The sequence below is a fragment of the Hippopotamus amphibius genome, chromosome 13 (genome assembly GCF_030028045.1).
Source record: "Hippopotamus amphibius kiboko isolate mHipAmp2 chromosome 13, mHipAmp2.hap2, whole genome shotgun sequence".
In the NCBI taxonomy this organism is placed as follows: Eukaryota; Metazoa; Chordata; class Mammalia; order Artiodactyla; family Hippopotamidae; genus Hippopotamus; species Hippopotamus amphibius.
This window is the reverse complement of record NC_080198.1, coordinates 50,653,942-50,678,435: the sequence shown is the minus strand read 5'-3', so window position 1 is coordinate 50,678,435 and position 24,494 is coordinate 50,653,942. Positions and strand designations below refer to the sequence as shown.

General features: G+C 39.2%; 1 protein-coding gene across 9 annotated transcripts in view; it reads left to right on the top strand.

The window, feature by feature from the left end:
- FBXL2 (F-box and leucine rich repeat protein 2) overlaps positions 1-24,494 on the top strand; it is a 90,500-nt gene that overhangs the window by 44,540 nt on the left and 21,466 nt on the right. The gene's annotated exons all lie outside the window — the stretch shown is intronic.

The following is a 24,494-nucleotide window of genomic DNA, read 5'->3' as shown; positions in this document are numbered from 1 at the left end:
CTTATGGAAAAACCCAAAAGCACTTTTTGGCCAACCCAATATCTCTTAAGGATCAAGACATTCCCTCTGTGTTATGGAACACAGAGGTGTTTTTTTGTTTGTTTGTTTTATTTAATCAAGAAATTCAGATCATCAGATAAAATTTTCTGCTACTTCAAAAGCTTTGTAAACCAGTGAGATAGATTGATTCTGTTTTAACAGGAAGCTTAAATGTACCAAATAGGTCCTAAAATAACTTGTAATGGAGAACGTAAGTCTAATAGTGGTTCTATTAAAAACTAAAATGTGAAGCTTTGGATTGTCAGTGAGGAGTATCAAAGAAACACAGTCTCAACTTGGCACTTGGAATAGAGCCAAGATGAGAATAAAACTGTCGTGCAAAGCTACACTATAACAAAACTCTCTTGTAAAGCTAAGAATGTTATTGGTTTACCATAAATTTTAGAGCAGAAATCTATGTTAATATCTATATAAATTTTAATATGTGAGGCCAGATTACTGTGAGAAAGAATGGTATGTATGATCACAGAATCATGATTCAGAGAGAATTTTGTTATGCCTTCACTTTTTGATTGTAATCACCTAGAACCAGCTTTGGCCTCTATCCTGCCCCTGCGTGTGCGTTGTTGTTTTGGTGTGAAGGGATGCTATTTATTTACAAGTATTTATTGAACCTCTACTATACCAGGTACTGACTTAGGCACTGGAGATAAGGTAGTAATTATAATAGATTAAAACGCGGTTCTAATGGATCTTGCATATATGTTCTCTAACTTCTGCTCCAGCATTACGTATGCAGTCCTGTGGATTTTTAAGAGCTATATTGAGATATAATTGAGGTACAATAAACTGTGCATCTTTAACGTATACAATTTGATACATTTTAGCATATGAATATACCCATGAAAACTAACAGTAGAATCAAGATAATGAATGTATTCATGTCCCACAAAATTTTCCTCATATGCCTTTGTAATCCCTCACTTCCCCCCCACCCCTGTCTCTGCTTCATCTCTAGGCAACCCCTGATCTGCTTTCTGTCACTATAGGTTAGTTTGCATTTTCTAAAATTTCATATGTAATTATGCAGTATGTACTCCTTTTTGCCTGGGCTCTTTCACGTAACAGGATTGTTTTGAGAGTCATCCATGTTGCTGTGTGTATCAGTAGCTCATTCCCTTTTATTGGTGGGTAGTAGTCCATTGTATGGGATATAATGCAATTTATTCATTCATCTGTTTAAGGATTTTTTCCAGTTTTCACCCATTACACATAAAGCTGTTATAAAGATTTTCGTGCGAGACATTGTATGTCATATGTTTTCATTTTTCTTGGGTAAATACCTAGGAGTGGAATGGCTAGATCATTTAGTCGCTGTGTGTTTAACTTTTTAAGAAACTTCCAAAATGTTTCTCGAAAAGTTGTACCATTTTACATTCCTGCCAGAAGTGTATGATACTTCTAATTCCTCCAAGTCTTTGCCAGTACTTGGTGGGTCAGTTTTTGTAATTTTAACCATTCCCAAGGATGTGAACAGTGGTATGTGATTGTGGTTTTAGTTTGCATTTCTTTAATGACTAATGCTGTTGAGTGTCCTTTTATGTATTTTTTGCTATCTGTATATTTTCTTTGCTAAAATGTCAGTTCTAATGTTTGTTTGGTTGTTGTTTTGCCCTTTTTTTTTTATTAGTTTCTTTGTTGTCTTACCATTGAATTTTGAGAGTTCTTAATATGTTCTGAATACATATCCTTTATTGGATGTGTGTTTTGCAGATATTTCTTCCCAGTCTGTGGCTTACCTTTTTATTCTTTTCACTGTCTTTTGAAGTTTTTCATTTTGATGAAGTTCAGTTTATCAGTTTTTTTCTTATGAATCATGCTTTTGGTATTACACACGAGATCTTTGCCTAACCCAAGGTCGTAAAGATTTTCTCCTATGTTTCTAGAAGTTTTATAGTTTAGACCTATGATTCATTTTGAGTTGATTTTTGTATATGATGTGAGGTATAGATTGCTATTCATTTTTTTTGTCCATGATGTTCAGTTGTTCTGTCACCATATGTTGAAATGACCACCCTTTCTGCACTGAATTGCCTTTGCAGCTTTGTTGAAAATCATTTGTCCAAATAATTATGGGACTGTTTTTGTATTCTCAGTATTTTCCATTAATCTATTTGTCTTTACACCAAAGCACACTGTCTTGATAACCGTAGCTTTATAATAAGTTTTTTTTTAATAAATTTATTTATTGGCTGCATTGGATCTTCGTTGCTGCACACGGGCGTTCTGTAGTTGTGGCGAGCAGGGGCTATCTTCATTGTGGTTCACGGGTTCCTCATTGTGGTGGCTTCTCTTGCTGTGGAGCACGGGCTCTAGGCACATGGGCTTCAGTAGTTGTGGCACATGAGCTCAACAGTTGTGGCTCACAGGCTCTAGAGTGCAGGCCCAGTAGTTGTGGTGCATGGGCCCAGTTATTCCGCGGCATGTGTGATCTTCCCAGAGCAGGGCTCGAACCCCTGTCCCCTGCATTGGAAGGCAGACTCCCAACCACCACGCCACCTAGGAAGTCCCCTATAATAAGTTTAGAAATCAGGTTTTATTAGTCCTCAAACTTAATTCTTTTTCAAACTTGTTTTAGCTGGACTAGATTCATTGCATTTCCATATAAATTATAGAACCATCTTGTTAATTTCTACAAAAAAGCTTGCTGGGATCTTGATTAGGAAGATGCATCCATAGATTAAGTGGGGAGAACTGACATCCTAACAGTACTGAGCCTTCCAACCCATAAACCTGGTCTATCTTGCTATATATTTAAGTGTTTTTTTTTTAAGCTCTTTATTGGAATATCATTGCTTTACACTCTTGTACCAGTTTTTGAGGTACACCAAAGTCAGTCAGCTGTATCTATACACACATCCCCATATCCCCTCCCTCCTGCGACTGCCCCCCCACATCCCGTCCTGGCCCTCCAAGGCATCATCCATCATCGAGTTGATCTCACTTTTATACAGCAACTTCCCACTAGCTAACTATTTTACAGTTGGCAGTGTAAATGTGTCTGTGCTACTCTCTCACTTCGTCCCAGCTTCCCCTTCTCCCCCCACCCCCCCAACCTCGTGTCCTCCAGTCCATTCTCTGAATCTGCATCCTTATTCTTGCCCTGTCAGTGGGTTCATCAGTACCTTTTTTTTTTTTTTTTTTTTAGATTCCATACATATGAGTTAGCATACAATATTTGTTTTTCTCTTTCTGGCTTACTTCACTCTGTATGACAGACTCTAGGTCTATCCACCTCATTACATATAGCTCCATTTCATTCCTTTTTATAGCTGAGTATTATTTAGGTGTTTTTAAATTTCCCTCAGCATGTTTCGCAGTTTTCAGTGTACAGATGTACAGTGTACATCTTTTGTCATATGTATCCCTAAGTGTTATGAAATATTATTGTAAATGACATTTCTTATTTCAATTTTTGATTGTTCATTGTTGCTAAATAGAAATATAATTGATTTTTGCACATTAATCTTTTATCCTGTAACCTGAATAGACTCACATTAATTTTAGTAGATTTTTTGTTGATTACTTTGGATTTTCTATGCAGACAGTCATGTCACCTGTAAATGAAGATAGTTTTTCTCCTTTGTTTCCTATTTATGCCTTTTTAAAGAAAATTTTTTGTTGGAGTATAGTTGATTTACAATATTGTGTTACTTTCAGGTGTACAGCAAAGGGATTCAGTTATACATGTATTCATTCTTTTTTCAGATTCTTTACCCATATAGGTTATTACAGAATAATGAGTAGAGTTCCCTGTGCTATACAGTAGGTCCTTGTTTGGTATCTATTTTATATATAATAGTGTGTGTATGTTAATCCCAAGCTTATAATTTATCTCTCCTCTCTACATTTCCCCTTTGGTAACCATAACTTTGTTTTTGAAATCTGTGAGCCTATTCCTGTTTTGTAAATAAGTTCATTTGTATGATTGTTTTTTAGTTAGATTCCACATATGAGTGATGCCATATGATATTTGTCTTTCTCTGTGTCTTACTTCACTTAGTATGATCATCTCTAGGTCCATCCATGTTGCTGCAAATGGCAATATTTCATTCTTTTTTTATGGCTGAGTGTATATACACCACATCTTCTTAAGTCACTCGTCTTTTTACGGGCACTTGGGTTGTTTCCGTGTCCTGGCTATTGTAAATAGTGCTGCTGTGATCATTGGGGTGCATGTATCTTTTCAAGTTAGAGTTTTTCTTTTTAGATATATACCCAAGAGTGGGATTGCTAGATCATATGGTAGCTCCCAGAGTCATTCTATGAAGTTACCATCACCCTGATACTAAAACCAGACAAAGATAGTACAAAAAAAAAAAAAAGAAGAAGAGGAGGAAGAAGAAAATTACAGGCCAATATCTTTGATGAATATAAATGCAAAAATCCTCAACAAAATATTAGCAAACTGAATCCAACAACACATAAAAAGGATTATACACCATGATCAAGTTGGATTCATTCCAGAGTCACAAGAATGGTTCAACATATTCGAATCAATCAATGTGATCAGTATAGGAGGATCCAGTATAAGTTCTTCTTTGTATGTTTGGTAGAGTTCCACAGTCCAGCCATACAGTCCTGGCCTTTAGTTTACAGGGAGTTTTTTGTCTTGTCTTGTCTTGTCTTTTTTCTTTTTTCTTTTCTTTTCTTTTTTCTTTTCTTTTCTTTTCTTTTCTTTTCTTTTCTTTTCTTTTCTTTTCTTTTCTTTTCTTTTCTTTTCTCTCTCTCTCTTTCTTTCTTTCTTTCTATTACAGATTCTAATTCATTTCTAGTGCTTGGTCTGTTCAAATTTTCTGTCTCGACTCAGTTTTGGCAGGCTGCATGTTTTAAGAAACTTGTCCATTTCTTCTAGGTGGTTGAATTTGTTGGCATCTAACTGTTCATAGTATCCTTTTATGATTTTTTATATTTATGCGATATCAGTTGTTATTTCTCCTCTTTCATTTCTTATTTTGTTTATTTGGGTCCACTCTTTTTTTTCTTCTTGGTGACTGGGTAGAGTTTGTCGATTTTTAAAGAATCTTTTAAAAAAACCAGCTCTTGGTTTTATTGATCTTTTCTATTTCTTAAAAAATCTGTATTGTGTTTATTTCCTCTCTGATCTTTATTATTTCCTTCCTTCTGCTGACTTTGGGTTTTGTCTGTTCTTTTAAAAATTCTTTTAGATGGTAGTTTAGGTTGCTTATATGAGATTTTTTTGTTGCCGTTTCTTGAGGAAGGCTTGTATCACTATAAACTTCCCTCTTAGAACTGCTTCTGCTGTGTCACATAGATTTTGAGAATGAGTTTTCATTTTCTTTTGTCTCAAGGTATTTTCTGATTTCTTTATCTCATTGTTGACCCACTGTTTTTTAGTAGCATGTCGTTTAGTCTCGATGTATTCATTCTTTTACTTTTTCTCTCAGTTGATTTCTAGTTTCATACTGTTGTCATCAGAAAAGATGCTTGAAATAATTTCTATCCTCTTACATTTGTTGAGTCTTTTTTTCGTGACCTAGTATGTAATCTATCCTAGAGAATATTCCATGCATACTTGAAAAGAATGTGTATTCCTTTGAGGCGTGTGTGTGTGTGTGTGTGTGTGTGTGTGTGTGTTTAGTATCCTATAGATATCAATTAAGTCCAGCTATTCTGTTGTGTCATCTAGGACTTCTGTTTCCTTACTGATTTTCTGTCTGGATGGTCTGTCCACTGAAGTCAGTGGGATGTTAAAGTCTCATACTATTATTTTATTATTGCCCATCTCTCCTCTTAGGTCAATTAGTATTTTATGTGTGTATGTGCTCCTGTGTCGGGTGCATTTATGTTAAAGAGAGTAATATCTTCTTGTATTGAACTTTTTATCATTATATAATGTGCTTCTTTGTCTTTCTTTATGGCCTTTGTTTTAAAGTCTATTTTGTTTGATATGAGTATGCTACCCCCACTTTCTTGTCGTTTCCATTTATATGAAACATCTTTTTTCCATCCCTTCGTTTTCAGTCTGTGTGTGTCTTTCTCCCTGAAGTGAGTCTCTTGTAGGCAGCATATTGTAGGTTCTTATATTTTATCCAATCTGCCACTGTATATCTTTTGATTGGAGCGTTTAGTTCATTGACATTTAAAGTAATTGTTGATAGGTATGTACTTGTTGCCATTTTAATTCTTGTTTTCCATTTTTTGTAGTTCTTCTTTGTTCATTTCTTTTTTTTTGCTTTCCTTTTGTGGTTTTATGTTTTTCTTTTGTAGTATGCTTCAGTTCCTTTTTTTTTTTTTTTTTTTTTTGTGAATCTCTTGAATATTTTTGATTTGCGGTTACCCTGGAATTCAAGTATGTTGACCCATAGCTGTATCTACTTGCTTTAAATTAATAGTCATACAAATTCAAACACATTCTAAAAGATCTACATTTTTTAAAAATATTTTTTTATTTTATGTTATGTTATTTTATTTTATGTTATTTTACTTTTGGCTACATTGGGTCTCAGCAGCAGCACGTGGGATCCTCATTGTGGCACGTGGGATCTTTCATATCTTTTGTTGTGGCATGTGGGCCTCTCTCTGGTTGTGGTGTGCGGGCTCAGTAGTTGTGGCATGTGCAGGCTTAGTTGCCCTGTGGCATGTGGGATCTTAATTCCCTGATGAGGGATCAAATCCGAGTCCCTGCACTGGAAGGCAGACTCTTAACCAGTGGACCACTGGGAAGTCCCCCAAGATCTACTTTTTAATTTTTTTAAATTAATTAATTTATTTATTTATTGGCTGTGTTGGGTCTTTGCTGCTGCACACAGGCTTTCTCTAGTTGTGGCAAGCAAGGGCTACTCTTCATTGCGGTGCGCAGGCTCCTCATTGCCATGGCTTCTCTTGTTGCGGAGCATGGGCTCTAGGCGCGTGAGCTTCAGTAGTTGCAGCACATGGGCTCAATAGTTGTGGCTCACGGGCTCTAGAGTGCAGACTTAATAGTTGTGGCGCACGGTCTTAGTTGCTCTGCGGCATGTGGAATCTTCCTGGAGCAGGGCTCAAACCTGGGTCCCCTGCATTGGCAGGCGGATTCTTAACCACTGCACCACCTAGGAAGTCCTACTTTTTAATTTTGATTTTATTTTTTTTTGGCTGCACAACATGCAGGATCTTTGTTCCTGGACCAGGGATGGAACCCATGCCCCCTGGGTGGAAGCATGGAGTCCTAAGCACTGGACCACCAGGGAATTCCCAAGATACTCCCTTCCCCCACATTTTGTGATTTTAATGTCCTATTTTACATCTTCATGCTTATCCTTTTACTATTAATTGTATTTATAATTGCTTCTTTAAAAATTTTTTATTGTTTTTTAATCTGTGTACTGACTTACTTAAGTGATCTTCAATCCTTTTATATATTTGCCTTCCTATTGTGACTTTTCCCTTTTGTATAGATTCTTTTCTTTTTAGAGAAGATCCTTTAATATTTCTTTTAGAGTAGGCTTAGTGTTGTGAATCCTTTTAGTTTTTCCTTGTCTTGGAAACTTTCTCTCTCCTTCTATTTTAAATGATAATCTTGCTGGGTAGAGTATCCTAGGTTGCAGGTTTTTCCCTTTCAGAGCTTTGAATATATCATGCCATTCCCTTCTGGCCTGCAGTGTTTCTTCTAGAAATCAACTGATAGTCTTACAGGGATTCCCTTGTAACTGACTCTTTATTTTTCTCTGGCTATCTTTAGATACCTCTCTTTAACTTTTGTCATTTTAATTATGTTCTGCATTGGTGTGGATATGTTTGGGTTCATCTTGTTTGGCACTCTCTGTGCTTCGTGGATATCTGGTTCCTTCTTTAGGTTTGGGAAATCTTTAGCCGTAATGTCTGTCTGTCTGTCTGTCTTTCCTTCTCTTTTCTCTTTTCCCTTCTCCCTTCCCCCTTCCCTCCCCTCTTCCTTTCTTTTTCTTTTTTTCCTTCCTTCCTTCCTTCCTTCCTTCCTTTTCTTTCTATTGAAGTATAGTTGATTTACAGCGTTGTTCCAATCTCCGCTGTATAGCAAAGTGACTCAGATATAGAGGCTCATATATTATAGGCTCTAGGCACATGGGCTTCAGTAGTTGTAGCACATGGGCTCAATAGTTGTTACTTGAGGCTCATATACATAGGTTCTAGGCACACGGATTTCCATAGTTGTGGCACGTGGGCTCAATAGTTGTGGCTTGTGAGCTCTAGAGCACAGGCTCAGTAGTTGTGGCACATGGGCTTAGTTGCTCCACGGCATGTAGTATCTTCCCAGACCAGGGCTCGAACCCGTGTCCCCTGCATTGGCAGGCGGATTTTTAACCACTGCGCCACCAGAGAAGCCCGATAATCTCTAGTAGCATCTATGTTGCTGCAATCTCTAGTTGCATCTATGTTGCTGCAAATGGCATTATTTTGTTCTTTTTTATGGCTGGGCAGTATTCCATTGTTTATATGTACCACATCTTCTTTATCCATTCATCTGTGGATGGACATTTAGGTTGTCTCCTTGTCTTGGCTGTTGTGGATAGTGCTGTTGCTATGAACATAGGGGTGCAGGTATCTGTTTGAATTATAGTTTTGTCTGGGTATATGCCCAGGACCACCCAAGGGAAGGTTTTTTTGAAAAGGTTTTTTAAAAATCAATAAAATTCTAGCCAGTCACCAAGAAGAAAAAAAGAGTGGACCCAAATACACAAAATAAGAAATGAGATGAATCCCACTTGGTCGTGGTATATGATTTTTTTTGTGTGTTGCTGAATTTGGTTTGCTAGTATTTTGTTGAGGATTTTGCATCTATATTCATCAATGATATTGTCCTGTAATTTTCTTTTTTGGTAATATCTTCGGTTTTGGTACTAGAGTGATGGTGGCTTCATAGCATGTCTTTGGGAGTGTTCCCTCCTCTTTAATCTTTTGGAAGAGTTTGAGAAGAATCAGTATAAGTTCTTCTTTGTATGTTTGGTAGAATTCACCTGTGAAGCCATCTGGTCCTGGACTTTTGTTTGTAGGGAGTTGTTTTTTTTTTTTATTACAAGTTCCATTTCACTCCTAGTGATCAGTCTATTCAAATCATCTGCTTCTTCTTGATTCAGTTTTTGTGGGCTGTATGTTTCTAGAAAGTTGTTCGTTTCTTTTGGGTTGTCAAATTTGTTGTTATATAATTGTTCATAGTATTCTCTTATGATTTTCTTGGTATTTCTGGTGGTACTTTAAAAAGAAAAGATGAACTGCATTGACACATCATACCCACCAAAGTCCACAGTTCACCTTGGGGTTCGCTTTAATTAAGGGAATAGTTGTACTTTCTATTTTGGACAAAAGTATAATGACATATATCCATCATTATAATGTCATTCAAAGTATTTTCACTGCTCATAAAACCTTATACACTCTGTTTATTCATCTCCTCTCTCTCCCAGACTCCTGGCAACCACTGATCTTTTTATTGTCTCCATAGTTTTGCCTTTTGCAGAATGGCATATAGTTGGGATCTATTGTTCTTTTTTTCTTTCTCCTGGAAAAGAGAGGTTCAAAGCCTTTACGTCTATAAGATCACTCATGACCCACCCACAACATGAACTGGACAGGCTCTAGGTGGAAAACTCCCCCACTAAATACTGTAGTTTTTCTTCCAGTATTGAGCCCTGTCCTGCAGCCCCGTCCTGCCCAGCAGCCACACAGAGGTGCAGGGGAACACATGTTGGGTGTTTGTTCACATGAAGGCTGCAAGTTTTGTGCCCCGTGTCACAATGAAACTGGTGGTTTATTTCTAGTTTCATGCCATTGTGGTCAGAGAAGATTCTTGAAATAATTTCTTTACACTTAGATTTGCTGAGGTTAGTTTTGTGCCTTAGTGTGTAGTTGGTCCTAGAGAATGTTGCATGTGCACTTGAAAAGAATGTATATTCTGTTTGTTTGTTTGTTTTTTCTGGATGTAATATCCTGAAAATATCAATTAAGTGTATTTGTTCTATTGTATCATTTAGGATCTCTGTAGCCCTTGTTGATTTTCTGCCTAGAAGATCTGTCCATTGACGTGAGTGGGGTGTTAAAATCTCCTAATACTGTTGTATTCCCATCATTTTCTCCTTTTATGACTCTTAGTGTTTGTTTTCGATATTTGGGTGCTCCTATATTAGGTGCATGTATGTTGACCAGTGTAAAATCCTCTTTTTGTATTGATCCTTTTATCATTATATAGTGTCCTCTTTTATCATTCTTTATAGGCTTTGCTTTAAACTCTATTTTGTCTGATATGAATATTGCAACTCCTGCTTTCTTGTTATTTCTGTTTGCATGAAATATCTTTTTCCATCCCCTCACTTTCAATCTATGTGTGTCCTTTGCCCTAAGGTGGGTCTCTTGTAGGCAGCATATTGTAGGCTCTTTTTATTTTAATCCAGTCTGCCACTCTGTGTCTTCTGATTGGAGCATTCAGTCTGTTGACATTTAAGGTAATTGTTGATACATATATATTTATTGCCATTTCAAACCTGGTTTTCCAGTTGATTCTTTGTTTCTACTTCATTCCTTTCTTTGTCTTTTTGTTTTTCATTTTGTGGTTTGATGATTTCCTTTTATTTTTTGCTTTTGTTCTCTTCTTTTTGTTTTTTGTGAATCTATTGTGTGTATTTGATTTGTGGTTGCCCTGTTTGTCAAGTATATTAACCCCTTCCTATATCTGCTTGCTTAGACTGATAGCCATTTAGGCTCAAACACAGTCTTTAAAAAAAGGAATCTGCATTTTCTTACTCTCCTTCCCCACATTTTACAATTTTGATGTGCTTCTTTACATCTTCATGTTTATCCTTTTGCTGTTCGGTGTGTTTGTCATTGCTCTTACAAATAGGTTTTTCTTTTTGATCTGTATCCTGGCTGCTTTAAGTGATTTGCTCTCCAATTATGATTTCGTTCTTCTTATATCTTCTTGTTTCTTTTCTATTTAGAGAAAGCCTTTCAATATTTCCTTTAGCCTAGGTTTATTATTGCTGTATTCTTTTAGTTTTTGCTTGTTTGAGGAATTCTTTATCTCTCTTCCTATTCCAAATGAAAATCTTGCTGGGTAGAGTATTCTGGGTTGCAGATTTTTCTCTGTCAAGATTTTAAATATATTTTGCCACTCCCTTCTGTCCTACAGTGTTTCTGTAGAGAAATCAGCCGATAGCCTTGTGGGGGTTCCCTTGTAATTAACTCTTTGTTTTTCTCTTGCTGCCTTTAGAATCTTCTTTTTATCTTTAACTTTGCCATTTTTATTATAGTATGTCTTGGTGTAGGTCTCTTTGGGTTCATCTTGTTTGGGATCCTCCGTGCTTCCTATACCTGGATATCTGTTTTGTTTTTTAGGTTTGGGAAGTTTTCAGTCCCTTTTTCTCTTTCTCCTTTTGGAATCCCTATTATGCATAGATTGATATGCTTTATATTGCTTTCATTTCTTTTCATTTGCTGTCTGCTGTTTTTTTTTTTTTTTTTTTGGCACACGGGCTTAGTTGCTCCGCGGCATGTGGGATCTTCCTGGAGCTGGGATCGAACCCGTGACCTCTGCATTGGCAGGCGGATTCTTAACCACTGCGCCACCTAGGAAGCCCTGTCTGCTGTTTTAATTGGGTAATTTCCATTATTCTGTCTTCCAGATCACTTATTCTTTCTTTTGCACTATTTATTCTGCAATCTGTTGCCTTTAGCTCAGCTTTTGTCTCAGCAAATGTTTTCTGATTTTTCTTGGCTCCTCCTTATGATTTCTAGTCACTTTTTACAGTAACCTGCATTTCTGTTGATAGCCTTTCTTAATTCCTGCAGTATTTTCATTAGCTTCTTTTTGAACTCAGTGTCTTTTAGACTGAAGAGGTCTGTTTCATTGTTTGTTCCTTCAGGGGAATTCTCTTGGTCTTTTAACTGGGAGTGGTTCCTCTGCTTCTTCATTTTGCTTATATTTCTCTTCCTCTGTGAGTTTATGAGAAACAGTCATCTACTGTGGTCTTGGAGGGCTGCTTATATGTGGGAGGTCCCTGTGTAGCTTGTGTGGGTTTAATATTTTTTTGGTGTGAGGGCTGTTTTTGATTTGGATGCTTGCTGTCTCTTTCCTCCTCGTGTGCTGGTCGTTATCCCCTTGATGGGGGTGTGCAGGTGCATGGCTCATGCCTGCTTCCAGGAAGGCAGGGGCAGTGTTTGGCTCCTGGTTGTGGGACCCTGGGCGGTGGCAGTGGTGGGCTGTGTGTGCTTCTGGGGAGATGAGGGCAGTGGTGGGCGCTGGGTCGCGGTACCCTCAGCGGATGGTCACGTGTGCTCCCAGGGAGGCAGGTGCAGGAGTTGGTGCCTGGCCTTGGCACCCTCTGCGGCAGTGGTGGTCTGCGCCTGCCTTTAGAGTCCAAGATGGCAATGCAGCAGCTCACACCAGCCCCTGGAGCGCATGCCGTGCAGGCCATGCCCTGCCGCCTGAGGGAGCTTGTGGAGTAAAAGCTCCTATGGTGGGCCCGACCCTCTCATGCTCCCCCCCAGCAATGGCATCCTGCCTCTCTGGTGGGCCCAGGCCTCCTCCCATACTCCCTTGGTTGTGGCTCACCACACCCTAGACCCCTCAGGTTGTCTCCATGCAGCCAACCCCAGTCCTCTCCTCCTCCCCCTTGGGACCTCCGAAGCCCGAGCCTCAGCAGCCAGCCCCTCTGGCAGCAGCAGGTGAGCGTCTTCCGCCTGGGAGTGCCCAGCGACACTGACCTGCTCGGCAGTCTCTCTGCACTTTCCCCTCTGCTGAGGGTTGTTGCACTCTCCTCCTAGGCTCTGAAGCTCTGCCTCTGGCCAGGCTGGACTTCCCAGTGTGTGGAAACCTTTCCTCTTTCATAGCTCCCTACCAGCAGTGTAGGTCCCATCTCGATTTTTTTCTCTTTTTTTTTCTTTTGCCCTATTCAGTTACATGGAGATTTTCTTGCCTTTTTGGAAGTCTGAGGTCTTCTGCCAGTGTTCAGTAGATGTTCTGTGAGAATTGTTCCACATGTAGGTGTGTTTTTGATGTATTTGTGGGAGATGGTGAGCTCCACATCCTATTTCTCCACCATCTTGAGCCAGTCTCCCATAGTTTCTTTAAATACATTTTCCATCCCACTCTCTTTTCTCCATCTGGAACCCCTATTATGTGTAGGTTGGCATGCTTTATATTATCCCATAGACCTTGTATGTTGCTTTCAGTTTTCTTCATTTTTCTTTCTGTCTGCTGTTCTGATTGGGTGATTTCCATTATTCTATCTTCCAGATCACTTATTCATTCTTCTGTGTCATTTAGTCTGCTATTCACTGTGTCTAGGTTGGTTTTTCTCAGGAAATGAATTGTCTACTTATGAATGGTTCATCTTTATAATTTCTAGTTCCTTGTTACAGTGACCTTGCATTTCTGTCCCTGGACTTTCATAATTCCTTGGTCTTTTTTATTACCTCCTTTTTGAACTTGGGGTCTAGTAGACATTATTTGTACTTTCAGGAGATTTCTCTTATTGTTTTAATTGGTAGTAGTTCCTCTGCTTTTTCATTTTACTTAACTTTCTGTGTCTCTGTGAGTTTAGGAGAAACATCTGCTGTGGTTTGGAAGGGCTGTTTTTATGTGGGAGCACCTGTGTGTAGCCAGTTTGTGTCCAGTGTTTTTGCTGCAATGGCTGGTTTTGGTGTGGACGCCAGCCACGTCTTTCCTCAGTGTGCTGGCTGGCACGCCCTTAATAAGGGGGTGTGATTGGTGGTGTAGGGTCTTGAGCGTGTGCTGGGTGTGAGGCGGGGCTTTCTGCCAGCTGCTCATTGTCACTACCCTGTTGAAGGCAGGGGGTGCTCCCCCGTTGTTGGAGTAGAAGCTCTGAGGGTCGGGCTCCATCAGGCCCCATGTCCGTGAGCACGCCCTGCTCCCTGGAGCTGATGGCTGTAGCAGTGAGGCCCGTGTGCTCGCAGCAAGCTTGGGACCACCTGTGTGGGCATCGGCAGTTCTGCTCCGAAGCAGCCCAGGGTTGCCTCCCTTTCTCTGCTGTGTTAGTCCCACGTCTCATGCAAGGCTGTGGTGTGGAACTGGCTGGGGCTCTGGCCCAGGGCATTGTGGCTGCAGGAAGGAGGAGGCTGTGCTGCCACTGGAGATCTTGCCGCCTGTGTGGTGCTCTCCTCCCAGCCCCTGTCTGCCTGAGATCAGGGCTGAGCTGCCCTGTGGAGGGGGCGGAGCCAGAGTACCCTGACTGGAGAGTGAACTGCTGCGTGGTGCCCAGGTCCTGTGTGCCTGGGATTCAGCATGTGGCCGCTGCACGTTCCTATGCTTCCCAGCGCGCACGCAGACAGTGCGCACCTCAGCTGCTCCCGCTGCCCCACGTGCGAGCTGCCTCTGCCGCGTCGCCTGGATCACACCCCAGCCAGGCTGTGGAGCGGAGTGAGCAGGGCGCATGTGTTCGCCCCCTCAGATTGGGAAGTGCGGCAGGGCAGTGGCCGCTGGCGCAAGGCCACCAGTGGAAGCCAGCACATGCACATGCCTCACAAGTAGAGACACCCTAGACCCCTCAGGTTGTCTCCATGCAGCCGACCCCAGGCTTCTCCTGCCCTTCTCTTTGCCTCCGTGGACGCCCAGCAGGCAAGGGGGCTTGTCTCCTGTTGCAGGATCCCAAGCCTGGGATGCCCAGATTGTGAGTCAGCTTGCTCCCTCCCCAGGGCAAGGGTCCACCCTTGTGGACTTACTCTTCCTTTCAGATCCCTCCCAGGGGCACAGAGCCCTACCTGATGCCCCCCTACCCCCTGCTCTTTTTTTTTTTTTTGCCCTACCCAGTTATGTGGAGATCTTTCTTGCAGCTTTGGTTGTATAGGAGTTCTGCCAGTTTCTAGTTAGTTTTCTGTGAGAATTGTTCCTGGTGTAGATGGGTTTGTGGGGGGAGGTGAGCTCCACGTCCTGCTACTCTGACATCTTGACCCCCTCTTCCTACACGGGTTGATTTTTGAATGTTAAACCAGCCTTCCACCTCAGATAAGCCCCTCTTGAGTTGTCATGTACTGTATTTTTTACTTGTTGTTGGATCCTGTTTGCTAAAATTTCGTTAAAATTTTTACCTCTATGTTTGTGAGGGATATTGTTCTGTGGTTTTCTTTTCTTGTGATATTTTTGTCTGGTTTTAGGTATCAAGGTACTACTGGCCTTATAGAATGAATTGAAATGTGTTTTCTCCTCTTCAGTTTTTTGGAAAAGTTTATGTAGAATTTGTATTGTTTTTCCTTCATTGTTTCGTAGAATTCACCATTGAGGCCAGCTGGGCCTGCATGTTTCCTTCATGGGAGGGTTTTGACTACAGATTCTATTTCTTTAATATATATAGAACTCTTCAAGATTTCTATTCCTTCTTGAGTAAGCTTTGCTGTAGTTTTTACCTTTCAAAGATTTTGTCCATTTCACCTAAGTTCTTGAATTTTTGTCGTAAAGTTGTGAATAATACTATCATTTTAATATCTGTAAAATCTGTAGTGATATCTCCTCTCTTCATTCCTGTTTTGGGTAATTTTTTTTTAACTATATGAAAGTAATTGCCATGTCTACAAAATCAGAATGATTGTACAGTGCCTATTTGACTATATATATATATATATATATATATATATATATATATATATATACACTTAGAATTTTTTATTGACATTAATATCAATTTTTAAAGAGGTAAAGTGAGTAAATTTCTCTAATATTGGTAACTTTTATCTTTTTTTCCTGATCATTCTAGTTAGGGGTTTATTAATTTTATTGATACTTTCAAAGAACCAGCTTTAGATGTCATTGATTTTTTTTTCATTTTATGTTTTCTACTAAATTGCATTCTTCTCTGGTCTTTATTATTTCCTTTATTTTGGGTTTCATTTGGTCTTCTTTTTTCTAGTTTCTTAATGTGGAAGCTGCCTTCTTTTAGATTCAGTGTTTTTTATGATTCCATTTTATATCTTTTTTGTCTAGTAGCTATAACTCATTATTTTGTAATCCTAGTGGTTTTTTTGAGTTTATATTGTACATTTTAAAGTTATTATAGTCTACCCTCAAATTATATTACATCTCACTTCCATTGTCCTTTGCTCAGCCTTTATGCTGTTATTGCCATACACTTTAAAATTCCAAATATGGTATGAAATCCACACTAGATTTAGTATTTTTGTTTTAATAGTCAATTATTTTTAAAGAGATATAACTAAAAAATTGGCATTCTGTACTCAAGTGGTTAGTTTCCAGTATTCTTCATTTCTTTGTGTAGAAACAAATTTTCATCTTATGTCATTTTTTTCCTGCCTTAAGAATGTTCTTTAACATTTCTTGCACTGAAGATCTGATGAATTCTTTCAGCACTTCTGCCAGGAAAAAAATCTTTATTTTCCCTTCAGTTTTGAAAAATATTTTTGCTGAATATAGGATTCTGTGTTGACAGTTTTTTGTTTTCAGTATTCAGAGATGCTACTCTTCTGTTTTCCTGCCTTTTTTAAAAAATTAATTAATTAATTTATTATTTTTTGGGGGGTACACCAAGTTCAATCATCTGTTTTTATACACATATCCCCGTATTCCCTCCCTCTCTTGACTCCGCCCCACCCTCCCACGAGTCCCCCTCACCCTCCCCGTCCCAGTCCTCTAAGGCATCTTCCATCCTCGAGTTGAACTCCCTTTGTTATACTGCAACTTCCCACTGGCTATCTGTTTTACAGTTGGTAGTACATATATGTCTGTGCTACTCTCTCGCTTCGTCTCAGCTTCCCCTTCACCCCCCGCCCCTTCCCAAACCTCGAGTTCTCCAGTTCATTCTCTGCACCTGTGTCCTTGTTCTTGTTACTGAGTTCATCAGTACTATTTTTAGATTCCGTATATGTGAGTTAGCATACAATATTTGTCTTTCTCTTTCTGACTTACTTCACTCTGTATGACAGACTGTAGGTCTATCCATCTCATTACATATAGCTCCATCTCATCCCTTTTTATAGCTGAGTAATATTCCATTGTATATATATATGCCACATCTTCTTTATCCATTCATTTGTTGATGGGCATTTAGGTTGCTTCCATGTCCTGGCTATTGTAAACAGTGCTGCAATGAACATTATGGTACAAGTTTCTTTTGGGATTATGGTTTTCTCTGGGTATATGCCCAGGAGTGGGATTACTGGATCATATGGTAGTTCTATTTGTAGTTTTTTAAGGAACCTCCAAATTGTTTTCCATAGTGGCTGTGCCAACTTACATTCCCACCAGCAGTGCAGGAGAGTTCCCTTTTCTCCACACCCTCTCCAACATTTGTTGTTTCCAGATGTTTTGATGATGGCCATTCTGATTGGTGTGAGGTGATACCTCATTGTGGCTTTGACTTGCATTTCTCTGATGATGAGTGATGTTGAGCATCTTTTCATGTGTTTGTTGGCCATCTGTATGTCTTCTTTGGAGAAATGTCTATTTAGGTCTTCTGCCCATTTGTGGATTGGGTTATTTGCTTTTTTGATATTAAGCTGCATGAGCTGCTTGTATATTTTGGAGGTTAATCCTTTGTCCGTTGTTTCATAGGCAACTATTTTTTCCCATTCTGAGGGTTGCCTTCTTGTCTTGTTTATGGTTTCTTTCGCTGTGCAAAAGCTTTTAAGTTTCATGAGGTCCCATTTGTTTATTCTTGATTTTATTTCCATGATTCTAGGAGGTGGGTCAAAAAGGATCTTGCTTTGATGGATGTCATAGAGTGTTCTGCCTATGTTTTCCTCTAGGAGTTTGATAGTGTCTGGCCTTCCATGTAGGTCTTTAATCCATTTGGAGTTTATTTTTGTGTATGGTGTTAGGAAGTGTTCTAATTTCATTCTTTTACATGTAGCTGTCCAGTTTTCCCAGCACCACTTATTGAAGAGGCTGTCTTTTTTCCATTGTATATTCCTGCCTCCTTTGTCAAAGATAAGGTGTCCGTATGTGTTTGGGCTTATTTCTGAGTTCTCTATTCTATTCCATTGATCTTCCTTTCTATTTTTGTGCCAGTACCATACTGTCTTGATCACTGTGGCCTTGTAGTATAGTTTGAAGTCAGGAAGCCTGATCCCACCAACTCCATTTTTTCTTCTCAAGATTGCTTTGGCTATTCGGGGTCTTTTGTGTTTCCATACAAATTATAAGATTTCTTGTTCTAGTTCTGTGAAAAATGCCATTGGTAATTTGATCGGGATTGCATTGAATCTGTAAATTGCTTTGGGTAGTACAGTCATTTTCACAATGTTGATTCTTCCAATCCAGGAACATGGTATGTCCCTTCATCTGTTTGTGTCGTCTTTGATTTCTTTCACCAATGTCTTAAAGTTTTCTGCATACAGATCTTTTGCCTCCTTAGGCAGGTTTATTCCTAGGTCTTTTATTCTTTTTGTTGCAATGGTGAATGGGAGAGTTTCCTTAATTTCTCTTTCTGCTCTTCCATTGTTAGTGTATAGGAATGCAAGAGATTTCTGTGCATTAATTTTGTATCCTGCTACTTTACTAAACTCATCAATGAGTGCTAGCAGTTTTCTGGTAGAGTCTTTAGGGTTTTCTATATATAATATCATGTCATCTGCAAAGAGTGACAATTTTACTTCTTCTTTTCCAGTTTGGATTCCTTTTATTTCTTTTTCTTCTCTGATTGCTGTGGCTAACACTTCCAAAACTATGTTGAATAATAATGGTGAGAGTGGGCACCCTTGTCTCGTTCCTGTTCTTAGAGGGAATTCTTCCAGTTTTTCCCCATTGAGAACAATGTTGGCTTTTGGTTTCTCACATATGGCTCTTATTATGTTGAGGTAATTTCCTTCTATGCCCATTTTCTGGAGAGCTTTTATCATGAATGGATGTTGAACTTTGTCAAAAGCTTTTTCTGCATCTATTGAGATGATCATATGGTTTTTATCCTTCAAGTTGTTGATATGATGTATCACGTTGATTGATTTGCGTATATTGAAGAATCCTTGCATCCCAGGGATAAACCCCACTTGATCATGGTGTATGATTTTTTTAATGCGCTGTTGGAGTCTGTTAGCTAGTATTTTGTTGAGGATTTTTGCCTCTATATTCATCAGTGATATTGGTCTGTAATTTTCTTTGTGACATCTTTGCCTGGTTTTGGTATCAGGGTAATGGTGGCCTCGTAGAATGAGTTTGGGAGTGTTCCGCCTTCTGTGATATTTTGGAAGAGTTTGAGAAGGATAGGTGTTAGCTCTTCTCTAAATGTTTGATAGAATTCGCCCGTGAACCCATCTGGCCCTTGGCTGTTGTGTGTTGGGAGATTTTTAATCACTGCCTCAATTTCCGTCCTTGTGATTGGTCTGTTCATGGTTTCTATTTCTTCCTGGTTCAGTCCTGGAAGATTGTATTTTTCTAAGAATTTATCCATTTCTTCCATGTTATCCAATTTATTGGCATATAGTTGCTTGTAGTATTCTCTCATGATCTTTTGTATTTCTGAGGTGTCCGTTGTTACTTCTCCTTTGTCATTTCTAATTCTGTTGATTTGCATCTTCTCCCTTTTTTTCTTGATGAGTCTGGCTAATGGTTTATCAATTTTGTTTATCTTCTCAAAGAACCAGCTTTTAGTTTTATTAATTTTTGCTATGGCTTCCTTCCTTTCTTTTTCATTTATTTCTGCTCTGATCTTTATGATTTCTTTCCTTCTGCTCACTTTGGGGTTTCTTTGTTCTTCTTTCTCTAGTTGTTTTAGGTATAAGGTTGGGTTGTTTATTCGATAATTTTCTTCTTTCTTAAGGTAGGACTGTATTGCTATAAACTTCCCTCTTAGAACTGCTTTTGCTGCGTCCCATAGGTTTTGAGTTGTTGTGTTTTTGTTGTCATTTGTTTCTAGATATTTTTTGATTTCCTCTTTGATTTCTGTAGTGATTTCTTGGTTGTTTAAGAGTGAATTGTTTAGCCTCCATGTGTTTGTATTTTTTGCAGTTTTTTTCCTGTAATTAATATCTAGTCTCATGGCGTTGTGGTCTGAGAAGATGCTTGATATGATTTCAATTTTCTTGAATTTGCTGAGGTTTGATTTGTGACTCAAGATGTGATCTATCCTGGAAAATGTTCCGTGTGCACTTGAGAAGAAAGTGTAGTCTGTCGTTTTTGGATGGAATGTCCTATAAATATCAATTAAGTCGAGTTGGTCTAATGTGTCATTTAAGGCTTGTGTGTCTTTATTTATTTTCTGTTTGGATGATCTGTCCACTGATGTAAGTGGGGTGTTCAAGTCTCCCACTATTGTGTTACTGTCGATGTCCCCTTCTATAGCTGTTAGCATTTGCCTTATGTATTGAGGTGCTCCTATATTGGGGGCATAGATATTTACCATTGTGATATGTTCTTCTTGAATGGATCCCTTGATCATTATGTAGTGTCCTTCCTTGTCTCTTGTAATAGTCTTTACTTTGAAGTCTAATTTGTCTGATATGAGTATTGTTACTCCAGCTTTCTTTTGACTTCCATTTGCATGGAATATCTTTTTCCATCCCTTTACATTCAGTCTATATGTATCCCTTGGTCTGAAGTGGGTTTCTTGTAGGCAGCATATAGAAGGGTCTTGTTTTTGTATCCATTCAGCCAGTCTGTGTCTTTTGGTTGGAGCATTTAATCCATTTACATTTAAAGTGATTATTGACATGTGTGTTCCAATGACCATTTTCTTAATTGTTTTGGGTTTGTATTTGTAGGTGTTTTCCTTTTCTTGTGTTTCCTACTTAGAGACGTTCCTTTAGCACTTGTTGTAAGGCTGGTTTGGTGGTGCTGAATTCTCTTAACTTTTGCTTGTCTGGAAAGCTTTTGATTTCTCCATTGAATCTGAATGAGATTCTTGCTGGGTAGAGTATTCTTGGCTGTAGGTTTCTGTCTTTCAGGACTTTCAGTATATCCTGCCATTCCCTTCTGGCCTGCAGAGTTTCTGTAGACAGGTCAGCTGTTATCCTTATGGGTTTTCCCTTATATGTTATTCATTGCTTTTCTCTTGCTGCTTTTAATATTTTTTTCTTTGTGTTTAATTGTCGTTAGTTTGATTAATATGTGCCTTGGTGTATCTCTCCTTGGGTTTATTCTGTATGGGACTCTCTGTGCTTCTTGGACTTGGTGAATTATTTCCTTTCCAATGTTGGGGAAGTTTTCCACTATAACCTCTAAAAATATTTTCTCAGACCCTTTCTTGTTTTCTTCTTCTTCTGGGATGCCTATAATTTGAATGTTGGTATGCTTAATGTTATCACTGAGGTCTTTGAGACTGTCTTCTATTCTTTTTATTCTTTTTTCTTTTCCCTGCTCTGTGGCATTTATTTCCCCCATTCGATCTTCCAACTCACTTATTCGTTCTTCTGCCTCAGTCATTCTGCTGATTATAGCATCTAGAGTATTTTTAATTTCAGTTATTTTGTTATCCATTGCTGTTTGTTTTTCTGAGTTCTTATGAACTGTTTCTTGTACTTTCTCTATTTTGTTATCCACATTTTGTATCATTTTTACTATCATTACTCTGAATTCTTTTTCAGGCATTTTTCCTATTTCCTCCTCATTTATTTGGTCTTGTGGGTTTTTTTCCTGCTCCTTTGCCTGCATGGTGTTTCTTTGTTTCCTCATGGTTGTGAAGACTTTTGGGGTTGCTTGTCCTGGCAATAGGTGTTTATAGAAGACTGTCCAAGCCTCAGACTAATGTCCAAGTATTGGATTAAACAAATACTAAGTCTAGGAAACACATACATGTATAAGACACACAATTACTGAATCCATTAGGACATAAGGCTCTGCAAAGACCCGACAGAACTCCAGTGTGCTATCAGATATTCAAAGAGAAACCCAACAGAAATAGACAACTGAAACAGAACAAATCAGAGACAAAAGCAAAAGCAAACAAACAAACAACACCTTACACATACAAACACTTATCCAGGGAGATTTTGTAAGCTAGGATCAAATATAGAAAAGAGCTAGAGTACCACCAGATAGAATGGAGATTCTCAGAATGAAATTAGACAATTGTACTAAGAACTAAGATAAAGACAAAAACCTAATATTCAATACCAAGGAGGTGCGTCATCTGGAGAATAGAGCAAGGAGTCTGAGCAGATCGATAGTGTTGCTTATAAGTATGTTAAGATAAAATAAACTTAAAATGGCTGGAAGAAAGGGGAACAGAAGAGTGTAGTGTGGTTGGAAATATGCAAATAAAAAGAAAGGAATAGAAATGTATAAAAGATAGGGATGAAAGGAAAGTATGAGAGATATATTGTCCGTACTACCAAAAACTTAGCTAGATATAGAAGTATATAAAAAGGCAAAAAAAGAAAAATAGAATAAAAAAATCATTAAAAAATTATGTTATAAAACTTGTAGATCCCTTAGGGCTACGATCGTAATTAATAAAAAAAAAAAAGAGAGAGAGAAAAAGAAAAAAAAAAAATCCAGAACTGATCCCAGAATGGACCAGTTCAATAGAATTGATACTAATATTTCTGTTTCCTTAGAGTCTCAGCTGTAAGTGTCCTTCTACTCGTCTTGGGTTTTTTTGCATTATTCTGTGACCAGCAGAGGTTCCTTTATTTTTCGTCTGTAAGCGTCGGTGTGTGGGGAGGGAGAGGGTACAATAGTGGCTCCTTCCCCTGGGAGTGAGTGAGCAGTGGCGCACTGTTGTTTCAGTTGGGCTTGGAGGTGCCTGTTGCAGAGGGACGCTGGTGGCTCAGGTGTAAACAGAAAGTCTTAGAGTTGGGCCTCTCTCGCGTTTTTTTTTCTCTGCAGCCTCCAAGGGGTTTTAATCTAGCCCCGCCCGAGTGCCTGAGGGTATTTGTTATCCCTGAGCACCTTAGGTGGCCCACAGTGCATCTCTCCATTGCCTGTTGCAGGGGCACCAAAAGAGAGAGAAAGGCTATGCTCGCGGTTCCTTTCCCCCTATTCGTGAGCCTGCAGCGTCCAGCCGCCATCATGGCCGGGCAGCTCTCAGGGACGGGCACGCCTCGCCGCGGACCTCTTCCCTCCTGTCCTCTCGGTCCGTCACCTTACTGGCAACAATGTTTCTCACTCTGAACCAGCTCTCCAGTTCCCACGCTCCTGCTCCTGGACCCTCTGTTCAGCTGTGGATCGACGTCTCAGTCTGGGAACGCTGAGCTGTGGTGCAGACCCTCCATATGTTTCTCACTCCCTCCTGTCTGCCACAGCTCCGCCGCTTCACCCTCTCTGAGCCATCATAGATGCCTCCCTGTCGGTTATGTCGGGCTCCTTGTGGTCCTTTCTGGTGTCCGAGGCCGTCTGCTGGTGTTCAGCTGGTTCTCTGTGGGAATTATTGCGTCCTTCGGTGCATTCCCAATGCATCTGTGGAGAGGGATGCACTCCCCGTCCCTCTAATTCGCCGCCATCTTTTTCCTCCCTGTTTTCTTGCTTTTTTGTTATCAATGAGAAATCTTCTGTCACCCTTATTTTACTCCTCTGTATGAGGTGTATCTTTTTTCTCTGGTGTTTTAATGTTTTTTCTATCACTGGTTTTGACCAGATTGGTTAAGCTATGCCTTCGTGGCTTTTCCTTCATGTTTCTTGTGCATGGAATTCTTGGAGTTTCTTGGACTTGTAGGTTTATAATTTTTGTAAAACTTTTGGCCATTATTTCTTCAGATATTTTCCCCTATCGCACTCTATCTCCTGTACCTTAGGGGCTCCAATTACATGTTTATTTAGTTGTTTCAAGCTGTCTTCCATGCTCTATGCTTTTTTTCTTGTTTTCTTTCCATATTTCATTTTGGATATTTTCTATCTATGTCTTCAAGTTCACTAATTTTTTCTTTCACAATGTCTAATCTGCTCTTAATCCCATCCAGTAAATTTTCATCTCAGCCATTATGGTTTTCATATTTAAAAGTTCAATTTGTATCTTTTTATATCTTTCATGTCTGTGCATAATGTGTTTAATAAACATAACATGTTTAATAAACCTGAGATGTTTAACATAACATCTTCACTCCAGCTTCATAGAACTGTATTCTACAGAACACAGGATAATTTTAGTGCCTTTGTCTGCTGTTTCTAGTATCTGTGTCAGTTCTGGGTCAGCTTTGATAGATTGAATTTTCTCCTCATTATAGATATGTTTTCCTTCTTCTTTGAATGGAAGGTATTTTATATATATATATTTTATTTATTTATTTATTTATTGGCTGCGTTGGGTCTTCATTGCTGCGAACGGGCTTTCTCTAGTTGCAGTGGAAATGAGTACTATTTGTGGCCCTGGGTGAGCTCTGGCTATTGTCTCCTCTAATTCTTCTTGTTGAGTCCTTCCCCGGCTTTGAGTAATTTCCTTGCTTGCACATTCTGACTAGTACTCTGCTGAATTCCTGAGGGGAATGCTTTTCAGATCTCTGAAGTTCTCTCCATTCTCATACTCTTCTCTGATAACTCAGACTGCCTTGGTCGGAGCTTTGACTCCATATCCTCAACTCAGGGAGTCCACCAGGCTCCAGCTGCATAGCAGCTGCATAGTGGCTCTGCA